Raw genomic sequence first — 13,320 nt, 5'->3', positions numbered from 1 at the left:
TTCCATGTCCAAGTTGGTGCCTCCCGTAGTCCCCACCCCCCACCCCACCCCCCTCCACCCCCGTATTCACGAGAATGGCATTCCGCAGGGTTCCGTATTGAGTGTCTCTCTATTTTTAGTGGCCATCAACAGCCTAGCAGCAGCTTAGGGCCATTGGTCCCTCCTTCTCTGTATGCAATTGACTTCTGCATTTCATGTTGCTCCTCCAGTGCTGATGTTGCTCAGCAGTACCTACAGGGAACCATTCACAAGGCGCAATCATGGGCTCTAGCCCACAGCTTCCAGTTTTCAGCCGCGAAGTCGTGTGTCATGCATAACTCTTGGCATTGGACCTTTCATCCAGAACCTGAATTTTATCTTAATGACGATCCACTCACTGTAGTGGAGATGTATCGTTTCTTAGGACTGGTTTTCGACGCCCAATTGACTTGGCTACCTCACCTTCATCAGCTTAAGCGGGAGTGCTGGCAGCGCCTCAATGCTCTCCGCTGCCTGTGCAACACCAACTGGAATGCAGATAGTTCTAAGCTGCTGCAGCTGTACAGAGTCCTTGTACAATCCCACCTTGGCTATGGGAGTCTGGTTTATGGTTCGGCGGTGCCCTCAGCGTTGCATTTCGTCGACTCAGTGCACCACTGTGGTGCTCGTTCAGCAACGGGAGCTTTTAGAACGAGTCCAGTGACCAGTGTCCTGGTGGAGGCCAGAGACCCTCCATTGCGAAACCGACACACACAACTGCTCGCCAGTTATGTTGCACACATTCATAGTTCTCCTGAGCATCTGAATCACCGTCTTCTTTTCCCACCCACAACAGTTCATTTCCTGCATTGGTGGCCCAGGTCAGGGCTCACGATTGCGGTTCGCGTGCGATCTCTTCTCTCTGAACTGGAGTCCTTCCCTTTACCACCTCTGCTTGAGATCCATTCACGTACACCTCCATGATGTACACCTCGACCAAAGCTTTGTCTGGACCTTTTGCATAGCCCTAAGGACTCTGTGAACCCCACCGTTCTCCGCTGTCACTTCCTCTCGATTCTTGACGTGTTCTGGGGCTCTGAAGTTGTTTACACTAACGGCTTGATGGCCAATGGTAATGTTGGCTTTGGCTATGTCCACAGAGGCCATATTGAACAGCATTCCTTGCCCGCTGGCTGCAGTGTATTCACTGTAAAGCTTGTGGCCATATCTCGTGCACTTCAGTACATCAGTTTCTGTTCTGGTGAGTCATTTCTTCTCTGTTCTGACTCCTTGAGCAGCTTAGAAGCTACAACCAGTGCTACCCTCACCATCCTTTCGTAGCGAACATCCAGGAGTCCATCTCTGCCTGGAAAGGTCCAGTTGTTCAGTGGTGTTTGTGTTAACCCCAGGACACGTCGGCATCCCAGGCAATGAACTTGCTGACAGACTGGCCAAACAGGCTATGCATAAACAGCTCCTGGAGATGGGCATCTCTGAAACTGACCTGTTTTCTGTCTTATGCTGCTAGGTTTTTTGGTTTTGGAAGATGGAGTGGCATAACAGTATGCACAACAAACTGTGTGTCATTAAGGAGACTGTGAATGTGTGGAAGTCTTCCATGCGGGCTTCTCCCAGGGAGTCAGTTGTCCTTTGTCAACTCCGCTCACACGTGGTTACCTCCTCCATCGTGAGGGCCCACCTAGGTGTCGCTGTGGCTCCCAAATGACAGTTGTCTACCTCTTGCTGGACTGCCCACGTTTAGCTGCTCTGCAGCAGACTTTTAACTTTCCCGGCACCCTACCTTCAATGTTGGGCGACAGTGCCTCAACAGCAGCTTTAGTTTTACGTTCTGTTCATGAGGTAGGGTTTTATCATTTGATCTGAGTTTCAGTGTGTGTCCTTTGTCCCTCTGTGTCCTCCATCCTAGGGCTTTTGAGGTGGAGGTTTTAATGTGTTGCAGAGTGGCTGGCTTATCCTTTTTTATTCTTATGGTCAGCCAGCCATGGTAATATGCTTTCTTGTTTATCATCTCCTCTCCCTGTTTCTAGCGTCTCTGTGGTTTTCTTGTCCTGTTTTGTCCATTGTTGTGTTTCTTGACCTTCTGTCAGTTTTCTGGTTCTTCTTTTCTCCTGTTATTGTGCCTTACATTTTCTTTGTTTTCTTCTTTCCCTTGGGTAATTGTTCTACTGGGAACAAGAGACCGATGACCTCACAGTTTGGTCCCTTTCCTCCCCCTCCCCTTTTTAAACCAACCATCCAACCTTTGAACAAAGGGCTTCCAGTCATTGAGTATTTTGAAATGCCTTAGCAGAAAGACATGGGGAGCTGCCAGTGCTGCCTCCTGCAGTTTTATAGGGCATTTGTTCAATCACGTTTAGATTATGGAAACATGGTCTACGGATCAGCCTGTCCTTCCTACCTCAAGGTGTTAGATGCTGTCAACCATGAAGGCATTCGGATATCGACTGGAGCCTTTCGGACCAGCCTAGTTCAGAATCTGTGTGCAGAGGCTGGTGAACCACACTCTGGATTCGTCAACGTATCCTTTTGGCTTGACAGGTGCTGAAAATCTCAGCTTTGCCTCAGTCATTGACACCTTTGAACGGTTGTTCAGGAATCGGCCCCATGTGACCAAGTCATTTGGGATACGTGCTACAGACTGTCTCACAGATCTGGATCTATCAGGCATCAAAATACACAGCCATGGATGGACCACATTGCCATCTTGGTGTCTTCAGAGGCCCAAAGTGATGTTAAGATTGACACAGTACAAGACAACTTGTCCTCCGGATTATGTTTTTACAACTTGGTTTCATCCATTTTAAGTATGTACCACATTTTTATTGTTGTTTATATAGATGGATCTCAGCAAGAGAATGTTCTCAGTTAGTGTTTTTAAAGTGCATCTTCTGGAATAATTTACAAATTGTGATGCAGAATTGTATGGCATTCTGATAGCACTGGGGAGGATTCACCAACATCACTGTACAAGATTTCTTGTCTGTTCAGACTCATTTAGTGGACTGCAAGCACTTCACCAAATGTATCCAGTAGAGCAACTGATTCAGCTCATCCATGACTCCTTACAGTGACTCCAACACCGTGGCAAGAAGGTGATCTTTTGCTGGGTACCTGGTCACAGGGCAACAGCATGGCTGACAAAGCCACCAAGGAAGCATGTTGGGATGGTACCATTCATCAATGACCCATCCCGCTGCACGCCATCATCTCATTTTCTGACAGACGCGTCATGCATCAGTGGGAGACAGAATGGTTGCAGGTGATAGAAAACAAACTGCAGTCACTCAAATTGGTCACAAAGGTATGGCGGACTTCATGTCAGCCTCACCACTGGAAGGAAGTTCTGCTTACCAGACTGCACATCAGACAAGCCCTTTAACACATGGCTTTCTCCTCCAGTGAGAGGATCCACCACTCTGTAAAGTTTGTGGCGTGCCACTTTCAGTTCAGCGTATTGTGGCAATGTGTGTGCTACATACTGATATGAGGGCAATCCTCAGTCTCGATGGAGACCTGACCACCATCCTCGCAGATACTAATTCCAGTGTTACAAGGGCGGTGAAAGTTTTGAACTGTCAGGGCTCATCCCTAAATTGTTGAGGAAGGGAGGCAGACTTTAATAAGTTATAAACTGCTCCACATGTGGGGACAGCTTTTGTCCACACCCATGAGATCAGGATGCTGACTTTTTGTCACGGCGCTGATGACCATGATGTCGAGCGTCCCTCACCTCAAATCATCATCATCTTATTTATCATAGCTAAATAAGGGCCTTCAGGCACTCTTGGTTTAAGGGGGTACATCATTGATATCTATTGTAATAATAGTTGCAAAAAGCTATAATTGGACCAGAATCTTGGAAACAAAATAAAATGAGACAGCGAAGAGAAAAAGGTGCCAAAACCATCCATAACGCAGTAGGTAATAATTTGAGCAGTTGCTCAGTTGGTGTTTGGAGGCTTGGTGAGAAGCAAAGTCTGTGCAGCTGCTATTTCAAAGGTTGAGCAAGTTATTGGAAGCAGAGCCATGTCCAATTTTTGCTATTATGGCACACGTCATTTGGCAGTTGGGTGCTTGTAAGAACTTTACATAATCGTGGGAGAGGAAGAGTGGGGCCTCAAAGTAAATTATTTGGAATATAAAGGTAAAGTATATCATGCATATTGTAGATGTCTTTAGTATATGAGAATAGGTATGTGAGGAAACAATGGAGCAAGCATACTTTGTGGTAATACTATCTTCCACTTATATATAATCAAGAGATACCTATGTGAGGAGGAGCAATGTGATGTTAGAAAGGTAAGTAGGGAGTGAATCTCACCAAAATGAAAGGAATTGTCAAGGTGGTAGGAATATTACAGTTTATAACTTATTTTGGAGTGTCACAGCTGTTGTAAACCATGAACTTTTTCTGTTTCTTGTCTTTTAACTCGGATTCTTGTGTTTCTGCAGGATAAAAAGCAGTGACAATACATTGCTTAAAGTATGCTTCTCACTGCAGGTAAAATTTCCATCCAATATCATCCCAAGATCTCTTACGGAGGGACCAATAAGGACTTGGTATTATCCAGAATATTACAAGGGTGGGATTTGCACAGTGGTCTTGTCAGCATGTAACACAGTGAGAGGATTCCCTTTGTTTTAGGAAGTTTCAGGGTGGTAAGATAGTTTTTGAGATTCCATCACAAATTGATCTGGGTATACTACATTATATGTTCTACTTTTACTCAAACTGGCACCTCCAGGGAGCCATCCACAGGGCACAGTCATGGGCTCTAGCTCACAGCTTCCAGTTTTCAGCTGCAAAGTTGTGTGTCATGCACTTCTGTTGGTGTCATACCATTCATCCAGAACCCGCACTTTACTTTAATGACGATCCACTCACTGTAGTGGGGACATATCAATTCCTAGGACTAGTTTCCGATGCTTGATTGACTTTTGGCTCCCCCATCTTCGTCAACTTATGCAGAAGTGCTGACAGCACCTCAATGCCCTCCGTTGCCTGAGCAACACCAATTGGGGTGCAGATCGCTCTACACTACTGCAGTTCTACAGAGCCCTTGTCCAATCCTGAATTGACTATGGGAGTGTGGTTTATGGTGCGGCAGTGCCTTCAGCATTGCATTTACTCGACCCTGTGCACCACTGTGGGGTTCGATCAGTGATAGGAGCTTTTAGGATGAGTCCGGTGACCAGCGTACTGGTGGAGGCTGGTGTCCCTCCATTGCAGATCAGATGTGCGCAACTGCTCACCAGTTTCGCAGCACACATTCATAGTTCCCCTGAGCATCTGAATTACCGTCTCCTTTTCCCACCCGCAGCAGTCCATCTCTCGCATTGGCGGCCCAGATCGGGGTTGACGATTGTGGTTTACGTGTGGTCCCTTCTCTCCAAACTGGAGTCCTTCCCTTTACCACCTCTACTTGTGGTCCGTTCATGTATGCCTCCATGGTGTACGCCTCGGCCGCAGCTTCGTCTGGACATTTTGCATTGCCCTAAGGACTCCGTTAACCCCGCCGCTCTCTGCTGTCACTTCCTGTTGATTCTTGACGTGTTCCAGGGCTCAGAAGTCATTTACACCGCCGGCTCAATGACTGATGGTCACGTAGGCTTCACATATGTTCATGGAAGACAGAATGGCATAACCGCACACACAAACTGCATGTCATGAAGGAGACTATGAATGTGTGGACGTCTTCCATGCAGGCCTCTCGCAGGGAATCAGTTGTCCTATGCCGGCTCCACATTGGCCATACATGGCTAACGCGTGGTTACCTACTCTGATGCGCAGACCCACTTCAGTGTAGCTGTGGCTCCCAAATGAGAGTCGTCCACCTCTTGCTGGACTGCCCACTTTCAGCCGCTCTGCGGCAGACTTTTAACTTTTCCAGCACCCTGCCTTTGGTGTTGGGTGACAATGCCTCCACAGCAGCTTTAGTTTTAGGTTTTATCCATGAGAGTAGGTTTTACACTTCTATGTAAGTTTTATCGCATGTCATTTGTCCCTCTTGTGTCCTCCACCCTAGTGCTTTTAGGGTGGAGGTTTTAATGTGTTGCAGAGTGGCTAGCTTTACCTTTTTATTTTCGTGGTTGGCCAGCCACTGTAATCTGCTTTCATGTTTTACGCTCTTCTGTTTCTAGCATCTCTCTGTTGTTTTCTTGTCCTCTTTTGTTCCTTTTAGTGTTCGCTGCCTTCCCTTTGTTCTTGTGGCTTTTCATTTCTTTCTGTTTTGTGTTATATGTTTTGTTCATTTTATTCTCACACTTGCGGCATTGTTTTATTAGGAACAAGGGACCGATGACCTCGTAGTTTGGTCCCTTCTCCCACCTGTAAACCAAGCAACCCTCCATCTCCTCCTCCTCCGTCTTGGCGGGTACATCCAAGATGATAACTGTGGCGTACATAATTTTATACATTATAGTGCATATGTCCAGTATCCATCTGATTCACTGCGTAGGTGCAGACTGGCTATCTTACCCCCAGGTGGCCTCCTATAGTACTGGTAAATCTCTTCAACAGTGTTGCTGGTTCCCAGGTGTATAATGTGTGGTGCTGAGGCCACTACAGCACACCTTCTGCAGGGAGAAACATACGGTAATTGTCAGTTTATGAAATTGCCATGCCAGTGGCATAGTATTAGTAGTCACTTTCCTGTGGTGACAGTTGTAACCTCTTCTCGTGGTGCAGTGAAGCATCTGTATCTGGGTGTGCAGTGACCACTGGCTGAGTTGTTGGGAATGGAGAAGCCACGCAGTCCCAGGAAGTGGCTGGCAGTTCAATGATGTCTTTGGCACTCAGGCATGTCAATTTTTACCTGGAGAATCAGTGCACTGTCACTGTGTTCTGTGACTGAGTGGAGCCTTGGGAAGATGAGTCCATTTTGTGCAATGGGCCTCTGTGCAAAACAAACTGTGATGCATAATGCCCAGGTCTGCAAAAACACACAACCCGCTTGTGTGGTGCAAAGGCATGCTTTGGTCACAACTCTCCCATCTTTTTCTGGAGGTTTGTTACAAATTTAGGTGCCGTGCTAGCATGTGTGGCAGATTGGTACAAAGAACATGCACAGAATTTGCAGCTGATTATGATTGAGGTGGTCTGCTGCAAACAGCTGACAATCGTCACTCATATCACTGTGCAGTCCAAGTAATGTTAGTGGAAGTAGGTTCACCCCTTCAAGTGGCACTTTCCCCCCTGCAGGTCCGGGGTAAGAATAGGCCCGAGGTATTCCTGCCTGTCGTAAGAGGCGACTAAAAGGAGTTTCAACCGTTTCGGCCTTCCATGTAGTGGTCCCCCTTGGGGTTTGACCTCCATTTTTCAAAATTCTACAGAAGTACGAGCCTTTTGGGGAAGGACACCTTACGTGGTGTACCACTGGTCCTAAGTGCACTAAGACCTTGGCACTCAGCATTGTACCGGCGTTGTAACCATACCCACTATTCCTCAAATTGGGCCTAAACGCCTGATGGGTTGTACAAGTTACGCCCATAGTGCGCCCCCATCTGCACCAGCGATCATGATGGACTTTCCATGGCACCAGAAATCCAGCACAGTAGCCAGCCCGTTGTGGTGGGGTCGTCATGTACCCTCTAGGTTGTAGCCCCCTGACAACACAGGGATCGTACTGCCGATACCTGAGCTGCACCCTCCCCACGTCGCCCAAGGAGTAGATGCCCGTCTCCTTGGGGCATCAGGACTCCCGGCAACGGTCATCCTGCCAGGTGGCCCTTGCTGAGGCTGGGTGGTGCCCGTGGGGAGAGCCCCTGGTCGGAGTGGGTGGTATCGGGGCGGACGTTTCGCAGATGAAACGTCAACACGTATCAGGTCGCTCTGCGGCCGAGTCTTTCAAAAGAAAAGGTACCGTTTCTAGTTCTGGTTCTCCTGCCCTTTCCCCCGTGGCCACTCCCTGGGAGGAGGGACAGGCCCGCCGGCTTGGGGCGAAGTACTTCCCCCGCTATTTGGTCTGTTCTCGAACCGATGGGGGGATGTTAAACACCTCCAAGCCCATGTTCTTTGTTCAGCACATTGAGGACATCTTCGGGGAAATCGAGGCTCTCAGCAAGATGCGTTCAGGGTCCGTTCTTATCAAGACCACCTCCGCCACACAGTTGGCAGCGCTCCAGGCGTGCGACCGCCTAGGGGACATCCCAGTGTCCATTGTCCCGCATCTGGCACTAAATAGGACGTAGGGGGTTATTTTTCATCGTGACCTCCTGCTACAATCTGATGAGGAGCTCAGGGCCAACCTGGAGCACCGAGGCGTGCATTTCGTCCGGCGAGTCCAGCGTGACCCCAAAGACCGTCGCATCGACACCGGGGCCTTTATCCTCGCCTTCGAGGGGGACGTTCTCCGGGAGAAGGTAAAGGTGATGTGCTACCGGTGCGACGTGCGACCTTACGTCCCGCCTCCTATGCGCTGTTTTCGGTGTTTGCGCTTTGGGCACATGTCGTCACGGTGTGAGGCTGAGCTCCTTTGTGGCGATTGTGGACGTCCTCTTCATGAGGAACATACATGCACCCCACCACCTTGGTGCATTAATTGTCCTGGCATCCACTCGCCTAGATCCTCAGACTGCTCCGCATACCAGAAGGAGAAGAAGATACAGGAACTCAAAACTTTGGATCGGCTCTCTTATTCTGAGGCCAGGAAGAAGTATGACCACCTCCATCCCGTGCCGTTGACCACTTCGTTTGCCTCAGTTGTGTCCACTCCTTCCGCGGTATCCTCACCCCTATCCTGTTCCCCCTCCGCCTCCTCCGCCCATCAGGGGGCTCTGCCTCCGCCTCCCAAATCTCTCCCTTCCAAATCCTCCTCCCCCGTGGCCCCCACCCCCTCTGCCCCAGGGGCCACCCTTCCTCCTCCTCCTCTCCCCCCGCCACCTGAGAAGCGATCCTCTTCTCAGGCGTCCATCGGGGAAACGTTCCGGACCCCAGCTTCCGAAGTCCGGCGTTCCAAAACGGACCCCGCACGTGAGGACCTTCTTCGGGTCCAGCCCACCATCCCTGTGCCTCCTCAGCCTTCCAAGAAGGCCTCAAAGAAGAAGTCTCTATCCCCCTCTCCACCCCGGCGCGTTTCGTCTGACGCTCCATCCGTGAGTCGCTGCTCCCGGCCGTCCTCAGTTTCCCCGGGACGCTCTGCTGCCAGGCGCTCAGCTGGCCCCTCGTCAGCAAATGATGCTGCCCCTCCTATACAACCAGGGACAGTGGCCGCAGCTGGCGACAACTCGATGGAACCAGATCCGCCGGTTGTAGCGTTGTTCCCTCGCAACCTGGACCTCCGCGGCCATCGAGGTGACCAGCTCTTCCCCCGTCTCATTCCCCCAACTTTTTGACTAGCGATGGCCTTGTTACATTGGAACATAAGAGGTATTCGATCTAATCGGGAGGAATTAAAACTGCTCCTCCGCCTGCACTGTCCGCTCGTCCTTGGTCTGCAGGAAACCAAGTTGCGCCCAACTGACCGTATTGCCTTTACCCACTATACCTCGGAGCGGTATGACCTCACCCCTGTGGATGGTATCCCAGCTCATGGTGGGGTCATGTTGCTCGTTCGGGACGATGTCTATTACCATCCCATCCCATTGACCACCCCACTCCAAGCAATAGCTGTCCGTATTACTCTTTCTATTTTTACTTTTTCAGTTTGTACCATCTACACTCCACCGTCATCTGCTGTTAGTAGGGCTGACATGATGCACCTGATCGTTCAGCTTCCCCCGCCGTTTTTATTGTTTGGCGACTTCAATGCCCATCATCCCCTTTGGGGCTCTCCTGCATCCTGTCAAAGAGGCTCACTCTTGGCGGATGTCTTCAACCATCTCAATCTTGTCTGCCTCAATACCGGCGCCCCGACTTTCCTCTCGGACTCTACTCATACCTACTCCCACTTGGACCTCTCGATCTGTTCTACCACTCTTGCCCGTCAGTTCGAGTGGTATGTCCTTTCTGACACCTATTCGAGCGACCACTTCCCCTGTGTCGTTCGTCTCCTGCACCACACCCCATCCCCACGTCCTCCGAGCTGGAACATACCGAAAGCTGACTGGGGACTTTACTCCTCCCTGGCGACCTTTCCGGACCACGATTTTCTCAGTTGTGACAGTCAGGTTGAATACCTCACGGCTGTTATCATCAATGCTGCCGAACATTCCATTCCTCGTACTACCTCTTCTTCACGTCGCGTTTCCGTCCCCTGGTGGAACGAGGCTTGTAGGGACGCTATCCGTGCTCGACGACGTGCTTTACGCACCTTTCGCTGCCATCCTATGTTGGCGAATTGTATTGAATACAAACGACTCCGAGCGCAATGCCGTAGAGTCATCAAAGACAGCAAAAAAGCTTGTTGGGCCTCTTTCGCCAGCTCCTTTAACAGTTTTACTCCCTCTTCCGTCGTTTGGGGTGGCCTGTGCCGGCTGTCGGGCATTAAGGCCCACTCCTCGGTACCTGGCCTGACCTCAGGTAATGAGGTCCTTGTTGATCCTGTGGCTGTCTCCAACGCCTTTGGCCGCTTTTTCGCGGAGTTTTCAAGCTCCGCCCATTACCACCCTGCCTTCCTTCCCAGGAAAGAGGCAGAAGAGGCTCGGCGACCTTCCTTCCACTCGCTGAATCTGGAAACTTATAATGCCTCCTTTACTATGCGGGAACTCGAACATGCGCTTGCACTGTCCCGGTCCTCTGCTCCGGGGCCAGATGCCATTCACGTTCAGATGCTGGCACACCTTTCTCCGGCGGGCAAAAGCTTCCTTCTTCGTACCTACAATCGCGTCTGGACCGAAGGTCAGGTCCCCATGCGTTGGCGTGACGCCGTCGTTCCTATACCCAAACCCGGGAAGGATAGACACCTTCCTTCTAGTTACCGCCCCATTTCTCTTACAAGCTGTGTCTGTAAGGTGATGGAGCGCATGGTTAATGCTCAGTTAGTCTGGATTCTTGAATCTCGATGGCTACTTACTACTGTCCAATGCTGCTTTCGTCGCCACCGCTCCGCTGTTGACCACCTTGTGACCTTGTCGACATTCATCATGAACAACTTTTTGCGAAGGCGCCAAACGGTAGCCGTGTTCTTCGACTTGGAGAAGGCTTATGATACCTGTTGGAGAGGAGGTATCCTCCGCACTATGCGCAGGTGGGGCCTACGCGGTCGCCTGCCCCTTTTTATCGATTCCTTTTTAACGGATCGAAAGTTTAGGGTACGTGTGGTTTCCGTATTGTCCGACGTCTTCCTCCAGGAGAACGGAGTGCCTCAGGGCTCCGTCTTGAGCGTAGCCCTTTTTGCCATCGCGATCAATCCAATTATGGATTGCATTCCACCTAATGTCTCAGGCTCTCTCTTTGTCGATGACTTCGCGATCTACTGCAGTGCCCAGTGAACATGCCTCCTGGAGCGCTGCCTTCAGCGTTGTCTAGACAGCCTCTACTCATGGAGCGTGGCAAATGGCTTCCGGTTCTCTGAAGAGAAGACGGTTTATATCAACTTTTGGCGATATAAAGCGTTCCTTCCGCCATCCTTACATCTCGGTCCCGTTGTTCTCCCATTCGTGGAAACAACTAGGTTTCTAGGGCTCACGTTGGACAGGAAACTGTGTTGGTCTCCACATGTCTCTTATTTGGCAGCCCGTTGTACACGTTCCCTTAATGTCCTCAGAGTTCTTAGCGGTTCATCTTGGGGAGCGGATCGCACTGTCCTGCTTCGCTTGTATCGGTCCATAGTCCGATCGAAGTTGGATTATGGGAGCTTCGTCTACTCATCCGCTCGGCCATCCGTCTTACGCCGGCTCAACTCCATCCACCATCGGGGGATATGTCTTGCGACCGGAGCCTTCTACACTAGTCCTGTCGAGAGTCTTTATGCTGAAGCTGCCGAATTACCATTGACCTACCGGCGCGACGTACTGCTGTGCCGGTATGCCTGCCGGCTGTTGTCTATGCCCGACCACCCCTCTTTACCAGTCCTTCTTCACCGATTCTCTCGACCGTCAGTACGGGTCGTATGTGTCTGGCCTGCTACCCCCGCTTCCGTCGCCTGCTTTGACAATTGGATTTTGCCCTCCCTACCACCTTCAGAGAGGGTGAGAGCCTGACACCACCTTGGCTCCAGGCTCCGGTTCATATTTATCTCGACCTCATCTCACTCCCAAAGGAAGGTACTCCGGCTGCAGTGTATTGCTCACGGTTTGTCGAACTTCATGCTCGACTTGCCGGTCACACCTTTATTTACACCGATGGCTCCAAAACTGACAATGGTGTCGGCTGTGCCTTTGTCATCGGGGCCACCACCTTTAAATACCGGCTCCTCGACCAATGTTCCAGCTTTACGGCCGAGCTTTTTGCTCTCCATCAGGCCGTTCAGTATGCCCGCCGCCACCGCCATTCATCGTATGTACTCTGCTCTGACTCACTCAGTGCTCTTCAGAGCCTTGGAGCTCCCTATCCGGCCCATCCTTTGGTTCAACGGATACAGCAGTCCCTCCATTCTTTCGCTGATAATGGTTCTCCTGTCAGCTTTCTGTGGGTTCCCGGACATGTAGGAGTGCCTGGGAATGAGGCTGCGGATGCTGCAGCCAAGGCTGCAGTCTTCCTGCCTCGGCCAGCCTCACATTGTGTCCCGTGATCTGATGTTCGTGGGGATGTTTGTAAGAGGCTTGTGTCGATGTGGTGGGATGCTTGGTCATCCCTCCAAGGAAACAAGCTCCGGGCAGTAAAACCGCTCCCAACTGCTTGGACAACCTCCTCCCGACCATATCGGCGAGAGGAGGTCCTTCTGACCAGGTTGCGGATTGGGCATTGCCGGTTTAGCCACCGCTACCTGCTCTCCGGTGACCCAGCCCCGCAGTGCCCTTGTGGTCAGGCATTAACAGTGTGCCATGTTTTATTGTCGTGTCCCCGCTTTAGTCAATCTCGTGTTGTCCTGTCCCTGCCGTCTACTTTACCGGATATTTTAGCTGATGACGCTCGAGCAGCTGCTCGTGTTCTGCGTTTTATAACTTTGACTGGCTTGTCCAAAGACATCTAACCTTTTTACTTATTTTATCTACATCTTTGTCAGGTCTTTCTGGTGTCCCCCCTCCCCTTGAGTTTTACTAGATTCCATGTGCTCTAACAACAGTGACTGGGCGCTAATGACGCTCAGTAGTTGAGCGCCCTTAAACCCCGCCCAAAAAAAAAAAAAAAAAGTGGCACTTTATGGCAGCCATAAGTGAACAGTGAAAGCAGTCTACCACAGAAGTAAAAGCTCCATGATATATTGTTGTTCTTCTGTGGTGATAAGCCTAAAGTTGTGCTGTAGTACTGAACACCTCTGCCACCCATTGACAATCTTGATCACATCTCATATTCTGGGC

The 13,320-nt window shown here is 50.4% G+C and overlaps 1 protein-coding gene across 1 annotated transcript in view; it reads left to right on the top strand.

Moving 5' to 3' along the window:
• The window catches only part of LOC124798475 (6-pyruvoyl tetrahydrobiopterin synthase), a 36,020-nt gene that overhangs the window by 3,323 nt on the left and 19,377 nt on the right, over positions 1-13,320 (top strand). The gene's annotated exons all lie outside the window — the stretch shown is intronic.

The sequence above is a fragment of the Schistocerca piceifrons genome, chromosome 5 (assembly GCF_021461385.2).
Source record: "Schistocerca piceifrons isolate TAMUIC-IGC-003096 chromosome 5, iqSchPice1.1, whole genome shotgun sequence".
NCBI lineage: Eukaryota > Metazoa > Arthropoda > Insecta > Orthoptera > Acrididae > Schistocerca > Schistocerca piceifrons.
This window is presented reverse-complemented; position numbering and strand designations above follow the sequence as displayed.